This window comes from Anolis sagrei, chromosome X, assembly GCF_037176765.1.
Source record: "Anolis sagrei isolate rAnoSag1 chromosome X, rAnoSag1.mat, whole genome shotgun sequence".
NCBI lineage: Eukaryota > Metazoa > Chordata > Lepidosauria > Squamata > Dactyloidae > Anolis > Anolis sagrei.
Genome location: NC_090034.1, coordinates 64604802 through 64623193, shown reverse-complemented (window position 1 = coordinate 64623193; position 18392 = coordinate 64604802). Strand labels below are relative to the sequence as shown.

General features: G+C 41.8%; 1 protein-coding gene across 3 annotated transcripts in view; it reads right to left on the bottom strand.

The window, feature by feature from the left end:
• TMEM200B (transmembrane protein 200B) overlaps positions 1-17315 on the bottom strand; it is a 63613-nt gene extending 46298 nt beyond the window's left edge. For 2 of the 3 annotated variants that reach the window (XM_060784649.2, XM_060784648.2), the window contains exon 1: positions 16975-17315. The gene's annotated coding sequence lies outside the window, so the exon portion shown is untranslated. The remainder of the gene's footprint in view (positions 1-16974) is intronic. The other variant, XM_060784650.2, reaches the window with a different exon arrangement.
• Between the last annotated feature and the right edge of the window lie 1077 nt (positions 17316-18392).

Here is an 18392-nt window from a genome sequence, read left to right as displayed (position 1 = left end):
TATCGATAAGTTCTTAAAATATCTTTGATCCCATAATTGTACCCAATCCGCTTCTTTTATTCTAATCCCTAGGTCTTCCTCTCTCTCTTTTTTTAATTTTATTATTATTATTGTATAATACATAGAAACATACCATCTTTGAAAATAACATTCAAAATACCAGTTTTTTCCCCAATCCCGCCACCAGCACACCCCCCCCCCCCCCGGGAACAAATAAATACTTTAGCTGTGTTTATTACAATTGTTCAATCATGAGAATAGTTTTGTTCAACACCGTATATTTATCTTTCCCCTTTATTCTATATATGAGACCCTTCCATTTTGCTTTCCATGTCTTTTTGCTTTGACCCGTCATATAGTAACTTTTCCTTTCGCTAATATAATCTTGAAGAAGGTAATCTGTTAAATATTTGTACCAGGTTTTTGTATCCCATTTCTTGTGGTCTTTCCAGCCCAGGGCCACTGAGGCTTTAATTCCCTCTATCATATGTTTTAGTATTTCCTCACTTTCCTTATATTCCTCTTTATTTTCAAATTTCTGAGTGAAAAATTGGGCCTTATTCCATTCTATCTTGATCCCTGATAGCTCCTCCATTTCTTTCCTGATTATTTCTTGGAACTTTTGGATTTTTTCACATTCCCACCACATGTGGGCATATGTTCCTATTTTACCACAGTTGTGCCAACATAATTTTGGGCACCCTAGATCTTCCTCTCATATCTCTCTTAATGTTACGTCCTTTATGTTTTTCCCCCTTAATATCAATTATTATCTTATACAGTTTGCTAGTTATTCCTTTCAGCTTGTGGTATCCTCCCGTAGCTCTTTCTTTTTGTATCATTTGTTCAACTTGTGTAAGTTTGCCCTTCCCCATTATTTTTTGTCCAATTTTTGAACCATTGCTCTAACTGTAGACAATGGAACCATGAGAGTTTAATATCTCTAAACCCTAGCAGTGGTGTTTTGAGGAACATTTTTTAAAGTGAAATTACTTCAGTTCTGATGCCATGGACTACTATGCAGTACGGTCCTTGAGAAATGTGCTGTTCTTCTGTGTTCTGTGATGCAACTCTCATCTAAAGAATTGCATTAATATGCCTATATTGGGAGAAATTGTACAATTTTAAAAGAAACTAAATGAGGATTATCACTGATATAGAAAGAGAGAGAACATGCATATGGCATGCAAAACTGGATATTTATCCTGAATTCCCTGCAATGACAGAAGGTCCATCTACCCATTTGCCTTCCCTCTATCATAATTTTCACGTTGCTAATTAAAGCCATTGTCCCAGCTGGGAAATGAAGCCACAGCTTCTTATAAAGTGGGTTTCGCAAAATGAATTAACTACCTAAAAACCCATTAGATCCAGAATGATCTAGTTCCTACAAAAAAGCACAGAAACACAGCAAGCACTTTCTTTACTGCTCTGTATTATCAGAAATGAGGACACATCCGCATTGCTCAACTTTTTTTTTTTGATGTGCTTAAGGGAAAATAATGTAATAAAGATGACCAGGCAGATCCGTGAATCATCCTGCATAACTCTATTCTATCCAACTTTGAAACAGACCCTGCATTCTGAGGGATGACGTAAGAAACTCTGATCATTCTGAAATAGTATGTTCAATGCCTCTGTTCCAACTAAGTTCATCACTCCTTCCCACCCGCTACTAAGGAGGCTGTCCAGGTCCTGAAGCGGTGCTTGGCTGCTGTGACGGTCTGGATGAGGGCGAACAAATTGAAATTGAATCCAGACAAGAAGAGGTACTCCTGGTCAGTTGTAAGGCCGAACAGGGCATAGGGTTACAGCCTGTGCTGGATGGGATTACACTTGCCCTAAAGATGCAGGTTTGCAGCTTGGGTGTGATCCTGGACTCGTTGCTGAGTCTGGAGCCCCTGGTCTCGGCAGTGACTGGGAGAGCATTTGCACAGTTAAAACTTGTGCACCAGCTGCGCCCGTACCTTGGGAAGTCTGACTTGGCCATGGTAATCCACGCTCTATACATCCCGTATAGACTACTGCAACACTCTCTACGTGGAGTTGCCTTTGAAGACTGTTCAGAAGCTTCAAATGGTCCAACGGGCGGCAGCCAGGTTGTTAACAAGAGCAGCGCTCAGGGATCACACAACTCCTCTGTTGTGCCAGCTCCACTGGCTGCCAGTTTGCTACTGAGCACAATTCAAAGTGCTGGCGTTAGCCTATAAAACCCTAAATCAGAGGTCCTCAAACTAAGGCCGGATGCAGCCCTCCAAGGTCATTTACCCAGCCCTTGCACAGGGTCAACCTAAGTCTGAAATGACTTGAAAGCACACAACAACAACAACAACAACTCTATCTCATCAGCCAAAAGTAGGCCCACACTTCTCATTGAAATACGAATAAGTTTATATTTGTTAAAATTGTTCTTCATTTTAATTATTGTATTGTTTTAAAGTGTCTTTTGCACTACAAATAAGATATGTGCAGCGTGCATAGGAATTCATTCATGTTTTTTTCAAATTATAATCCGGCCCTCCAGCAGTTTGAGGGACGGTGACCTGGCCCTCTGTTTAAAAAGTTTGAGGACCCCTGTCCTAAATGGACCTGTCCCAGCTTATCTGTCCAAACATATCTCTCCTTATGAACCATCTAGGAATCTAAGATCTTCTGGGGAGGCCCTGCTCTTGGTCCCGCCTTCTTCACAGATTCAGTTGACGGGAACGAGAGACAGGGCCTTCTCAGCGGTGGCCCCTCAGCTGTGGAACGCCCTCCCCTAGAAACATTAGATCGGACCCCCACCCTCTTAACATTTCACAAAAAAGTTAAAACCTGGGTTTTTGAGCAGGCTTTCTCAAATGCAATGTAGCAGACAAACCCTGATCTCGGAACGACTGGACAATGCAATTGGATAATGATTTTGGTAATGAGACACGGAGGATCTATGTTTTTATTGGTTTTACTATTTACTGAATTTTATTTATGTTAAATGGTTTAACTGTTTTATGTTATTGCGGGCATTGAATTGTGCCATTTTGTTAACTGTCCTGAGTCGCTCTCGGGCAGAGAATGGCGATATATAAATATAGTAAATAAATAAGTAAATAAACGCTAATAAGCTGCACTTGACAGGAGAGAATATTTCAGGATAGGTCTGCGAGCCTTTGGTCTTCTAGACATTTTAGACTTCAATTCTCATCATCCCTGAAGAGAATCATCAATGGTAAGGGAATAAAGGAATTCCAATCTAAAACATCTGGAAAGCCAGAAATTCCCCAACCATAGTGTTATTGTTGTTATCAACTTCAGATGATATGGCACAGATAGAAATGGCAAAGTATTTCTAATCATGGGAAAAATACTGTTTGATGAACATGTGAATAAGAAAAACCCAGAACAATGTCTACTGGGCTTGTTCTTAAGAGAGAATTGATAATGATGATGTAGAAATTTGCCAATATAGTTTCGTGGCAGTGAGAATTACAATAGCTAAGTCTTGGAAGGGGGAAAAAGAACTACTCGTTAATGATTGAAGAACAAAATTAGTTGAGTATATCCAAATGGCCAAGATCTCCAATGGTTTAAGGCAGGAGTCACAGTCCCTCAAACTGTCCTATGCACACTGCACCTATCTTATTTGTAGTCCAAAAAACCCTTGCAGAACAATTTAAACAAATATAAACTTGGGGAGGCGGCGGGTGAAGCGGCCCCAAAGCTGTTTCGCCCGCCGCCTCCCCCCCCCCCTCTCCTGCCTTCGGGATGTGGCAAGGCTGTGTCCCGAAGGCAGGAGAAGAGCAGGCTGGGCCCAGGGAGGCAGCGGGTGAAGCGGCCCCAAAGCCACTTCACCCGCCGCCTCTCACCTTTCTCCACTCCCCGCAGACCGGATAAATGCCCTGGGGGGGGGGGGGGGGCGGCCCACGGGCCGTAGTTAGAGGACTCTTGGTTTAAGGGGAAGAAACAATGAAGAGTTTTTTAGAAAATTGAGACTTAAAAAATAAGACAAAAATAGATTTTGAAATAGACGCATGAGGAATTTATTCATTTAATGATAAGGATAGAGTCTGGTTAGATACTGGTTCCATATGGCGTGGTGTCGGAAGCCAGGAGTGATGGTTCACGGGTGGGAAGGGGGAGGTGGTAGGACTGGGGAAATAATATGTGTATCTTGATTGTTGAATTTTTAAGATTGTATGCTTTCCCCATATAACACAATAATTTTTTACACCAAAAAACCCTAAAACATGTGGTATATTGGTAGCACCTTGGGAGTAACTGTAAATGTTATGATGCAATACCTAAGGGTTGTGGTAATGGCTGAGTCATAACCATTTGAGGGTTATTACAATGGGATTGCATCAGCCATTTTCTCTTACTGATGACCTGTCAGCAGGGGGCTATTAAAAGGGGGGGGGGGGAGGTTCCATCTCACTATCTCACTATCTCCTGTGTGACTCTGTGTAAGTACCTGCCTGTTCTGTTTATGACTATCTGATGACTCTGATTGTTTGGAAGTACAAGAAAAGTGGATCTGCATATCCTGATTGTATATTTGTATGTAGTGCAACAGTGACAATTAAAGCCTCTGGATATTTTTGAATGAAAACCTGAATCTGTGAGTTTACTAAAGGGTGTGTAGATAAGGTCAGATGCTGGCAGTTGAACTCTGCTAATAGATGGGCTGAAGCATGTTTTTGCTATTAAAGGACTCTGCTGTATTTGGCTTGCTTCTGGGACACTTGCTATTCAGAAAGGGGAGGTTCGGGGAGGTCGTGATTTGGAAACTATAAATCACTTCATGTACCAGCACACCCTGCGACAAACTCGTCCCTTCCTTCCTAGCATTGGAAGATGTATAAATGGTAATGTACACACTGGTACCCTCAAGGGTGACTTTCTTCAACCCTACCTCTATACCAAGTTCGGAAACTCAAATTAGTTCAAAACACAGCAGCCAGATTCATTATAAGTACATCTAAGATTGAATTAATTACACCTATTCTAAAACCACTCTACTGGTATCTGGGGAAAGTACAAGTGTTCGCTATTACCTTTAAAGTACTACAGTGAGGAGAGGTGAGTAACAAATAAATGTTATTATGTATTCATTTATGTGATTGATTGATCCATCGATCGAGCGAATCCCTGCCCTTCCCACAATATAGAATCGACAGTAGCTCACAGCTTGTCAAAACAAAACACACATAGAAACAATTGATATGTTCTTTAAAAAATAATTAAACAGTCTGATTCAGACAGTTTTAAAAATCTAATCGCAATAATTCAAAACATGTAAGCCCTATGAGGAGCGGATTAAAGAACTGGGCATGTTTAGCCTGAAGAAGAGAAGGCTGAGAGGAGATATGATAGCCATGTATAAATATGTGAGAGGAAGCCACAGGGAGGAGGGAGCAAGCTTGTTTTCTGCTTCCCTGGAGACTAGGACGCGGAACAATGGCTTCAAACTACAAGAGAGGAGATTCCATCTGAACATGAGGAAGAACTTCCTGACTGTGAGAGCCGTTCAGCAGTGGAACTCTCTGCCCCGGAGTGTGGTGGAGGCTCCTTCTTTGGAAGCTTTTAAACAGAGGCTGGATGGCCATCTGTCAGGGATGATTTGAATGCAATATTCCTGCTTCTTGGCAGGGGGTGGACTGGATGGCGCATGAGGTCTCTTCCAACTATTTGATTCTATGATTCTCTGATTCTAGGTGTACTTATAGAACAACTCAAAATAACAAACTTAGATATTTAAATATATAAATCAAACATTTAGAACATGTTTACTACTAGATCTAATGATAGCAAACACTCAAAACATTAAAAGTAAAAAAGGCATTTACAAATCAACAGGGCTGAGGTGGTGTCCAAGTCAGAGTGATTAAGGTGCTGGCCGAAGAAATTCCACAAGTTAAAAAGGACGTAAAAGGGTCTAGTTAGAAGGAACCTCCAACCACTATAGGAGTCTATTGTTACGCAGAATCAATTTGTTGCGCAGTTACAATGTCCAACATGTCCAAAAACCCAATGCCAAAGACACAGACCAGTCAGAAGAAATAAAACAGTAGAACTTTACTCTTGGTTGTAGAGTTTGAAAATAAAACAGCTTGGCACACTTACATAGTCTCTGTAAGTAATACAGAATAAATCTTCTGTGTTATAAATCATAGAGCATAACAAAATAAAACATGGTTACTTCACCATAGCATAAGCTTCTTGTATCTGCTCTCCAGCAAATCAAACAGCCAACTGCTAACAGTCTGCAAAAGCCTCAGAAAACTGTTACATTCAAGAGGCGTGGCCTAGCCTTGCTTAGCTGAGCTAGCTTTTGCAGCTGCAGTTAATCATTAACACTTTGCAAGGCTTTTCTGCAAGCTTTTCTGTAAGGTTTTCTTTAACACACACACTGGACTTACAACAATATACCGTAATATCTATCGCATACCATGCAGCTGTGGACAAGTCTACATGGCAGGCATAGGTAAAATTTGGGCCTCCAGGTGTTTTGGACTTCAACTCCCACAATTCCTAACAGCCTCGAGGCCCGGCCTTTTGCCCCTTAGCTGTTTAAGCGGAAAAGGGGAAAAGGAAAGGGTCTAAGGCTGTTAGGAATTGTGGGAGTTGAAGTCCAAAACACCTAAAGGACCAAAGTTTGCCCATGTCTGCTACACAGGGACCTTCAAATGCAGCAGTAATGCTCAAACACGAATCATAGAACACAAAAAGCACTGCAGACTGATTCAACCTGAGAAGTCAGCCATAGCAGACTAACCAACCTGGAAACAGAATATTATTGGAGAACACAGAAATACTGTATCACTCTTGACAACTATCATGTTAGACGAGTGTATAATCAAGTGCCAGTGAACACCTCCCAAACAGAAGGTGCCTCCAAGCAACAACAGCCAGGCCACCTCTATGCAGATACGCTCACCGATTGGCTTTGCAGCTTCATGGCTACTCGATGCTTCTTCAAGCATGCTTATTGCAACATTTACACTTGCTTCAAACAGACATAGGGTTCTTTCTCCCACCCTTGACATTATTCCATAGGTGTGTGTGGGTGTATGTGTGTGTGTATATCTATATAAATAAAAATGTAATGTTCGTTTGTGGGATTAACAGAACTCAAAAACCACTGGACGAATTGACACCAAATTTGGACACAAGACACCTAACAACCCAATGTATGTCCTTCACTCAAAAAAACTGATTTTGTCATTTGGGAGTTGTAGTTGCTGGGATTTATAATTCACCTACAAGAGCATTCTGAACTCCACCAACGATGGAATTGAACCAAACTTGGGACACAGTTCTCCCACGACTAACAGAAAATACTGGAAGGGTTTGGTGGGCAGTGTCCTTTGATTTTGGAGTTGTAGTTGACCTACATCCAGAGAGCACTATGGACTCAAACAATGATGGATCTGGACCAAACTCTACACGAATACTCAATATGCCCAAATGTGATGGAGTTTGGGGAAAATAGAATCTTGACATTTGGGAGTTGTAGTTGCTGGGATTTGTCGTTCTCCTACAATCAAAATGCATTCTGAACCCCACCAACGATAGAATTGGGCCAAACCTCCCACACAGAACCCCCATGACCACCAGAGTGGGCCACAGCAGCGCGTGGCAGGGGATGGCTAGTCTTCTATATATAGATAAATGTAATGTTCGTTTGTAACTCAAAAACCACTGGATGAATTGCTTCCAAATTTGGCCACAAGACACCTACAAACCCAATGAGTGACGATCACTCAAAAAATTGATTTTGTCATTTGGGAGTTGTAGTTGCTGGGATTTATAATTAATCTACAATCAAAGAGCATTCTGAACTCCATCAATGATGGAATTGAACCAAACATGGCACACAGAACTCCATTAACAAACAGAGAATATTGGAAGGGTTTGGTGGGCATTGACCTTGAGTTTGGGAGTTGTAGTTCACCTACATCCAGAGAGCACTGTGGACTCAAACAATGAAGGATCTGGACCAAACTTGGCATGAATATTCCATATGCCCAAATATGAACACAGATGGAGTTTGGGGGGAAATAGACCTTGACATTTGGAAGTTGTAGTTACTAGAATTTATAGTTCACCTACAATCAAGGAGCATTCTGAACCCCACAAAAGACAGAAATGGGGCAAACTTCCCACACAGAACCCCATGACCAACAGGAAATACTTAAGGCCATCCAGTCCACCTCCCTTCACTAGGGCACGAAAACGTAATCAAAACCCTCCTGACAAAGAGCCATCCAGCCATAGATATAGATAGAAATATATGATTCACACACAGATACAGTATCATAGATTTGAAAGGGACCCCTAAAGAACAACAATCATATGTTGAATGTTCCAGAGGAAGCGAACCAGACAATCTCCACATCAACACTGACAAAGAAACAGCAAGAAGTACTTTTAATCCACAAGCATCAAGACATTACATATATTAGAAACCAACACTTTCTCATTACTTTATTTTTCCAGCTCACAAAACTGGGCCACAGCAACGCGTGGCTCGGGATGACTAGTATGTATAGATATTCCACTTGCCTCACTGCCAACAGATCCTCTGAGGATGCCATTAGCCACAGATATAGCCAAAAAGTCAGTTGAAAGGCTGCTAGAACACATACAGCTTGAAAAACTCACAGCAACACTATTTCCACATCACTGTGGTAAGGACACGGTGTGGTGAAAGATCTCATAACCAAACAAGACGACACAAAAGGGACCCAAGATCAGGATGAGGACCTCTTCAGTCCTTGTGAGATAAGCTCCTTTTTCTCTTACCACTCTTCTTCCCAGGGAAAATCACTCACCCACTTGCTATCTATCAGCCTTTTTCAGAGAAAGCCTACACATACAGCGAGTGTGTAGGTTATTGCAATAACATGGAATGGAAATTTTCCCATTACCAAAAAATATGCAGTTTTATAAAGTTTGTTAGTAATACAGAAATTGGATCCAATGCCAATTTCAAAGTAGGGATATCCCTAGAAAGCAACTCTGTTATAAACAGTCTGCACAGGCATTCATGTAGAATCTAAGTATTTACAAATTAGGTGGGGTTGTTGTCCCAAATCCATTTGTTTTCCCCTACTAGCTCCTGATCCACATCATAGAATCATGCAATGATAGATTTGGAAGGGACCACATGGTTTGTCTAGTCCAACCCCCATCTGCCTTCATGCAGGAAAAGCACAATCAAAGCACCCCTGACAGATGGCCATCCCATTTCAATAATATTTATGATAACAATAATAGAACAACATATTTTATGTGTGGCCAAGACCGAAAAATAACATATAAAAAAGCTCTGTACTTAAGCAAAACAATACATCTGAGAACCACATATGTAGGGCTGATTGGGGTAAATTGTAGGGGTGATAAGGAAATATGATGTATATACTCAGCTTGATCAGTTTATCAGTTTTATCATGTCTTATCATATTTATTTACTGTATTGTTATAAGTGTATTATTTTAACTTACTATGTGGAGTGTGATTGGGTCTTGTCAGGCCTTGTTGTTCTGTTTCTTATTGTGATATGGCTTAAGGGCTAATCAATAAAAATTACTTACTTAATAATATTTATGATAACAATAATAGTAGTAGAAATAATAATAATAATAATAATAATAATAATAATAATAATAATAATAGAGTTGGGTGAGACCTCTAAAGACCATCTAGTCCAAGCACCTGCCATGCAGGGAAAGCACAATCAAAGCACTCCTGACAGATAGCCATTCAGCCTCAGTTCAAAGGCCTACAAAGAGATGTCTCTAAACTGTATATTTGCTTGAGAAATATACAAAATTATGATGTATTTAAGAAGTCCAGCACAGCTAGATGAACAACATTGTGATGGTAATTGTGATGGTGTCGGACGATTTGGCTCTTTTAACTGTGATGATAATGTTTTAATGTGTATAGTGCTGATATTTTAATCGTGTTATGAAGTGGCATTGTGTTGTTATTCTTTGTATGTTAACACATGTTGTGAACCGGTCCGAATCCCTCTTTGAAGGTGAGAGGGTCGGTATATAAAACCTCGAAATAAATAAATAAATAAATAACATCATAACTGGCCCTGGCAATAAGGGGTGTGAAAAACCTGAAATAAATACAGCTACAAATACAAATGTAAAAACGTTTAGGGGACAGAAAACAATAAAGTAAAAAGTTTTATATGCTCCCTGCTTATGTTAGTTGGGATTATTGCATAATCTTCCAGTCTCATTTATAATTCGATGCATCTATAATAGGCCTGGGCCAACATGGGCCTTTTTCCCTCCAGATGTTTTGGACTTCAACTCCCACAATTCTTAACAGCCTCAGGTCCTTTCCTTTTCCTCTCAGCCACTTAAGCAGAGGAAAAGGAGAAGGAAAGGAATATTCAGAGATCAACCCCAACCGCTTGGACCTCATGTGCATGTGTGCTGTGTTGTTATGTATATAGAAAATAATAACAACAATAATATATCTCTAATAATAATAATAATAATAATAATAATAATATAAACCTGCAAAGGTAGTGGAAAATGAACATGCAAAAATACTGTGGGACTTTCAAATCCAGATTGACAAAGTTTTGGAACACAATACACCAGACATCATGATTGTGAAAAAAGTTTGGATTATTGATGTCGCCATACCAGGTGACAGTTGCATTGAGGAAAAACAACAGGAAAAACTCAGCCATTATCAGGACCTCAAAATCGAACTGCAAAGGCAATGGCATAAACCGCTGCGCCTTTGATGAGTAGGTATATAATCCCACTTGATTGCTCTGCCTCAAAGTTCTGTCATTGGAGTATACGTCGCCCCCCACCCCCATGGGAAAGTTTGATTCCACAACTCCCGCTAAAATGAGCCCTCCTCCGTAAATTACCCGCTTCTCTCTTTTATCTCACCCAAGTTTTTAATTAGTTTTAATCAGTTTGTCTTTTAATCATTACATGTAGCCTGCCCATTATTATTGTGCCTGTGCATATTGTAATTTTATATTGCTATGTATTTATATGTTTTTATGTAACTGTGATGTTATTGTTTATTGTTTGCGTTTTCAGTTTGTGTTTTCGTTTTTCTTTATTGTAATTGTTATTTGGGCTTGGCCTCATGTAAGCCGCTCCGAGTCCCCATTGGGGAGATGGTGGCGGGGTATAAATAATAATAATAATTATTATTATTATTATTACAGGTGGTCCCAGTAGTCATCAGCACACCGGGTGCCGTGTCAAAAGACCTCAGCCGGCATTTGGAAACAATAAACATTGACAAAATCATGATCTGTCAACTGCAAAAGGCCACCTTGCTTGGATCTGCGTGCATCATTCAAAAATATATCACACAGTTCTAGACGCTTGGGAAGTGTTCGACTTGTGATTTTGTGATACAAAATCGGGCATATAGATCTCATTTGCTGTGACATACTGTGTTTTTGTGTCAGTAAAATAATAATAATAATAATAATAATAATAATACTTCTAATATCCCAGGCGCCTGGGAAGAGCCCAATATTCAGAGACAAATTCCAGACACTTGGACTTCATGTGCATGTGTGTTGTGTTGTTATTTATGTACAAATAAATCTATAATAATAATAATAATAATAACAAATCCAGAGGCAAACAAACCATGCTGGATCACAGCTGACATTCCCTAAAGCCATGGCTTGAGTCTCCAAAAACATGAGGATCTCAATAGCTACAGAAATAATAAGCAGTGTGTATTAATTAGGGAGGGATACCTGAAACCTTCTTATTCAGACAGGCTTTCAAAGATGAAGGTGTTTAAGATCAAGCCAGAGGGTGCCATGGTTTTGCACTTTGAATATGTTTTTAATGGAATTTAACTGTGGTTTTTAAAATACGGTTTATATTTCTGTTTTAATGTTGGCATATTGGTACATTTTAAATTGTATCCTGTGCATTTAAGTAATCGGATCAAATTTTGCCATAGTCACTGCTGAATGTTTTTATGTTGAATGTTTTTATGTTGAATGTTTTATATTGTGTATAAGCTATTTTAAATTGTAAGTCTCTCGGAGCACTTTGGTGGAGAGCGACTAATTAAGAAATAAAGTGATGATGATGATGATGATGATGCTTTCATGTTAAGCCGATTTGCTTTTTTCCTCAGTGATGATGATGATTACATGCTGCGGCATCTACACTGGCTCCCAATTGAGTATCGTGGTTTGTATAAGATGCTGGTCCTGACCTTTAAAACTTTATGTGGCCAGGGTCCATTGTATCTTAGAGACCGTCTCTCCTTATACCATCATCGGAGGTCGCCACGACCATCCCAACGCGATTTGCTCTATATACCGGGTCCTAGGGAAGTGCACTTGGAAAGCACCAGACGCAGGGCCTTCTCTGTTTCTGCCCCTGCCTTATGGAATTCCTTGCCTCCCTATTTGAGAGCCATGCGTGACTTAGGGCATTTTATCCTAGCACTTAAGACCTGGCTTTTTACTAGAGCATTTGACCCATGTTAATTTTAATATTTGTATGTATGTGTTTTATCCTGTATAATTTCTGCTATGTAAATCGCCTGGAGCATCTCAGTTGGAGGGCGATTAATAAGTAATTAAAGATGATGATGATGATTATTATTATTATTATTTCCAAAGTGTACATCCAGGTGTTTTGGACTTCAACTCCCACAATTCCTAATAGCCTACTGGGGCTGTTAGGAATTATGGGAGTTGAAGTCCAAAACACCTGGATGTACACTTTTGTACACCGGTCAAGTTTGCCCATGACCGGTGTACACATTATAACATGATAATTAATAAACAAAGCCACCAATGAACATTAGTAAGTTTACATTTTCCAATAACAGCAAAACCTATGTGTCCCATTTGAAAGAAAACTCCCCGACCCTACACCCTTACAATAATTTGTCTTATCAAGCAATGTATGTGTATGTAAATTTTACAAAAAAAATTTAATCCTTGTGTGTTACTGTTTATATGTGAGTTATATTAATTGTATTGTTTTTGCTTTTTGTTTTATTGATGTGTTGTCGGGCTTGGCCTCATGTAAGCCGCTCCGAGTCCCCTTGGGGAGATGGTGGCGGGGTATAAAGTATTATTATTATTATTATTAAAACGTATTCAAAAGTGACAAATTGTACCACATTGATCATAATCTTGATCTTCTTTCTGACCATGTATTTTTAATCACTCAACACCATTATAGACCAATCTTTGAATGTTCTTCTATTGTTCTTCTATTGTGAGAAAGGCTTCCAATTAATTTGAAAACATTGTATTGTTTTATTTCTAAGAAGAGAAGTTAGTTTATCAAATTCTGCAGAATCTAGCAGTTGAGTCAACTAACAGAGGGAGCTCAACCCGCTCTCTCCAGATTCAAACCTCTGACCATTGGTCAGAAGTCCTGCCAGCACAAGGGTTTAACCCATTGAGTCACCGCCCCCCTATTATTATTATTATATAATAATAATGTAATAAAATATATAATACTAGCCGTCCCCTGCCACGCGTTGCTGTGGCCCAGTCTGGTGATCTGGAAAATAAAGTAATGAGAAAGTGTTGGTTTCTAATATATGTAATTCCTTTATGCTTGTAGGTAAACAGTATTTCTGGTTGTATCTTTGTCAGTGTTGATGTGGAGAATGTCTGGTTTGCCTACTCTGGAACATGCAACATATCATTGTCCTTCTTCAGAGCTCCCTTTCAAATCTATGATACTATATCTGTGTGTGTATGTGTGAATCATATAGATCTACCTATATCTTTGGCTGGATGGCTCTTAGTCAGGAGGGCTGTGATTATGTTTTCTTGCCCTGGTGAAGGGAGTTGGACTGAATGGCCTTAAGTATTTTCTGTTGGTCATGGGGATTCTGTGTGGGAAGTTTGCCCCAATACCATCGTTGGTGGGGTTCGGAATGCTCCTTGATTATAGGTGAACTATAAATCCCAGTAACTACATATCCCAAATGTAAAGGTCTATTTCCCTCAACTGTGTTCATATTTGGGCATATGGAATATTCGTGCCAAGTTTGGTCCAGATCCATCATTGAGTCCACAATGCTCTCTGGATGTAAGTAAACTACAACTCCCAAACTCAAGGTCAGTGCCCACCAAACCTTTCTAGTGTATTCTGTTGGTCATGGGAGTCCTGTGTGCCAAGTTTGGTTCAATTCCATCGTTGGTGGAGTTCAGAATGCTCTTTGATTATAGGTGAACTATAAATCCCAGCAACTACAACTCCCACACGACAAAATCATAATTTTTGAGTGATGGTCACTCCTTGTGTTGTGAGACATTTTGTTGCCAAATTTGGTGTGATTTCGTTCATTGGTTCTTTTGTTCTTAAGGTACTCATTACGCACAGAGATAATATAATATAATATAATATAATATAATATAATATAATATAAGATAGACAGACAGACAGAGAGATATAGAAGTATATATATGAGTCTTCTCCTGGATAAATAAAGCAGGGTATAAATACATGTAATAATAATAATACTTTGAGTCTCTTCCAGGAGAGATAAAACGGGGTATAAATAAATATAATAATAAATATAATAATAATAGTATTTTTAAATTGGAGGATAATGCTTTTATGTTAAGCCACTTTGTGTCTCCTCTGGGAGAGATAAAGCAGGGTGTAAATAATAATAATAATAATAATAATAATAACTGTACATGGAAGATTACTTCCTGCACTACGCAAACAACCAGACAGAAATAGACAACATTCCCTTCCCTCTTTCCCCTTCCAGGGCTTCCTAGTTCTGGGTTTTTTCCAAATAAATCTATGTCTCTTTATTGTTAAACTACCTCCAGTGCAAACATTACTAATAAAGGTAAAGGTTTCCCTTGACATTAAGTCTAGTCGTGTCTGACTCTGGGACTCTAGTGTTCATCTCCATTTCTAAGCTGAAGAGCTGGCATTCTCCATAGATGTCTACAAGGTCATGTGGCCAGCATGGCTGCATGGAGTGCCATTACCTTCCTGTCAGAGCAGTACCTATTGATCTACTCACATTTGCATGTTTTCAAACTGCTAGGTTGGCAGGCTAACAGCAGGAGCTCACCCCGCTCCCTGGATTCAAACCGTTGACCTTTTGGTCAGCAACTTCAGCAGCTCAGCTGTTTAACCTGCTGCCCACCAGAGGAACCTTACTAAGTAATTATTGTTGTTGTTGTTATTTATGGCCTGCCTCTCCTTCCGGCTGGAGGCAGGGCATAACTTAGTTAAAATACATCCACCAAAGCACATTACTAAACATACACATGTTACAACAGGGTAAGAAGCACAAAAGTAACAGGGAACTTCTCAAAGAGTGGCTGGGAACCCTCTCTCCTTTCAACCCCTCTGAAAGGCTACAGCCAGCCCTGTGTTCCCACCAGCCCCAAAAGGTTTTTGGCTTTCAAAAGGAAAGAACTGTCAACCGGCCAAGAAGCCCACCTCCTCCTGGCCTTTTCAGCATCATCCCAGAGGAAGGTTTGGGCTGGCTTTCCCAGCAACTCACTGTTCTGTCCCTCCCTCGCTGCCTTCCTGCCATCCCAAAGAGTGCCCCAAAGAGCTGTTGTTGCTGTGATGTTGATGATGATGGTGATGATGATGGCGGTGTTTACTTATACCCCACTTTTCCCCTGCACCAGGGAGACCCAAAGGGTTGAAGGAAGGAAGGAAGGAAGGAAGAAGGCTGGAGGAAAGGAAGGAAGGTAGAAGAGAAGGAGATGAAGGATGGAGAGAGGGAGGAGATGGAAATAAAGAAAGGAAGAAGAGAGGAAGGAAGGCTGGAGGAAAGGAAAGAAAGAAGAAAACAAGAAAGAGAATAGCATAGATTGCCTGGAGGGAAGGAAGAAGAAGTGGAGGAAGGAAGGAAAGTTGGCTGGAGGGAAGGAAGGAAGAGGAAAGAAGGAAAGAAGGAAGAAAAAGAAGAAAGAAAGAAAGAAAGAAAGAAAGAAAGAAAGAAAGTAGGTTGCCTGGAGGGAAGGAAGAAGAAGCGGAGGAAGGAAGGAAAGTTGGCTGGAGGGAAGGAAGGAAGAGGAAAGAAGGAAAGAAGGAAGAAAAAGAAGAAAGAAAGAAAGAAAGAAAGAAAGAAAGAAAGAAAGAAAGTAGGTTGCCTGGAGGAAAGGAAGGAAGAAAAGGAGAGGAAGAAGGAAGGAAGATTGGCTGGAGGTAGGGAAGGAAGGGGGAAAAGGAAAGAAAGCAGTAAAGGGGGAAGGAAAGAAGGAAGAAAATGAAGAAAGAAAGAAGTAAGATTGGCTGGAGGAAAGGAAGAAAGAAAAGAAGGAGAGGAAGAAGGAAGGATGATTGGCTGAAGAGAGGGAAGGAAGAGGAAAGAAGGAAGGAAGGAAGGAAGGAAGGAAGGAAGGAAAGAAGGAAGAAAAAGAAGAAAGAAAGTAGGTTGCCTGGAGGAAAGGAAGGAAGAAAAGAAGAGGAAGAAGGAAGATTGGCTGGAGGGAGGGAAGGAAGAGGAAAGAAGGAAGGAAGGAAGGAAGGAAGGAAGGAAGAAAAAGAAGAAAGAAAGTAGGTTGCATGGAGGAAAGGAAGGACGAAAAGGAGAGGAAGAAGGAAGATTGGCTGGAGGGAGGGAAGGAAGAGGAAGGAAGGAAGGAAGGAAGGAAGAGAAAGAAGAAAGAAAGAAAGTTGCCTGGAGGAAAGGAAGGAAGAAAAGAAGGAGAGGCAGAAGGAAGGAAGATTGGCTGGAGGGAGGGAAGGAAGGGGAAAGAAGGAAAGAAGGAAGGAAAGGGGGAAGGAAGGAAAGAAGGAAGGAAGAAGAAAGAAAGTAGGTTGCCTGGAGGAAAGGAAGGAAGAAAAGAAGGAGAGGAAGAATGAAGCATGATTGGCTAGAGGGAGGAAAGGAAGGAAAGAACGAAGGAAGGAAGGAGAAGGAAGAAAAGGAAGGGAGGGAGAAAGGAAGAAAACACCCATTCAGTCTGGTCCCGTCCCCCCTCCAAATCGCAACCCCCATCCTCTGCTGGCAGACCTGTTTGTTCTCTTCAGGGCGCCTTCCTTCCTTCCTTCCTTCCTTCCTTCCTTCCTTCCTTCCTTCCTTCCTTCCTTCCTTCCTTCCTTCCTTCCTTCCTTCCTTCCTTCCTTCGTCCCGTGGAAACAAGGACTGACCCGCTACGATGTGGCAAGAAGCGAGGCAACTGTTTCTTCTTTCTCTTCCTTCGCTGCTGCTGCTGCGAAGAAGAAGGAGAAGGAGAAGAATCCGGAGGGAAGTTGGCGGGAGCGCAGCAACAGCGCCGCAGCCGGGGGGCCCAGCAGCCAGGAAAGGGAGAGGGAGAGCAAAGCCGGGGGCGGGCGGGAGGGGAGGGGAGGGGGGGCTGCAGCATCCCTCCTTCCCTCCCTCCCTCCCTCCCTCCCTCGCACTCCCTTTCTCTCTTGCCTTTCTTTTTCAGGCCAAGGAGCCTCCAAGTGAGTGAGTGAAGGGGGGGGGGGTGTCCTGGCAAGTTTTCCGTCGGAGCACAAAAGCAGCCCGGGACAAGCCTGCATTGGGCAAGCCCGACATGTGGCCCCGCCCCCTGCCCCCCTTCCCCAGGACCCCCTCCCCCTCATCCCTCCCTCCCTCCCTTCCTTCCAGGCCCGGCTTTCTTTGCTGCCTCCTCCTCCTCCACCACCACATGGAGACATGCACCATATGCTTCTACGGGAGGGGGGGGGGGGGGGGGGGGGGACAACTTCTCCGCCAGCCTTGCTTCCGGAAGTGGGGCGCCAGCTGGAAGCCCTTCTCCCTACCCCCTTCATGGGCTCCCCACAGTCTGGGCAGCCGCTCTCCCGCCTCCACCGCCCGCCTCGCCCTCAGAAAGAGAATTGGGATACTCTTCCCAGCAAGGCACTATCATTACTCTTCCTTCCCCCTTTTCCTTCCTTCCTTCCTTCCTTCCTTCCTCCCTCCCTCCCTCCTTTTCTTCCTTCCTTCCTTTCTTCCTCCCTCCCCTCTTCCTTCCTTCCTTCCCTCCCCTTCACTTCCTTCTTTTCTTCCTTCCTTCCTTTCTCCCTCCTTCCCTTCCTCCCTCCCTTCTTTTCTTTTCTTCCTTCCTTCCTTTCTTCCTCCCTCCCTCCCTTCTTCCTCCCTCCCTTCCTTCCTTCCTTCCCTTCCCTTCACTTCCTTCCTTCCTTTCTCCCTTCTTCCCTCCCTCCCTCCCTCCTTTCTTTTCTTTTCTTCCTTTCTTCCTCCCTCCCTCCCTCCCTTCTTCCTTCCTTCCTTCCTTCCTTCCCTTCCCTTCACTTCCTTCCTTCCTTCCTTTCTCCCTCCTTCCCTTCCTTCCTCCCTTCTTTTCATTTCTTCCTCCCTCCCTCCCTGCCTTCTTCCTTCCTTCCTCCCTTCCCCTCCCTCCCTTCTTCCTTCCTTCCTTCCCTTCACTTCCTTCTTTCCTTCCTTCCTTCCTCCCTCCCTCC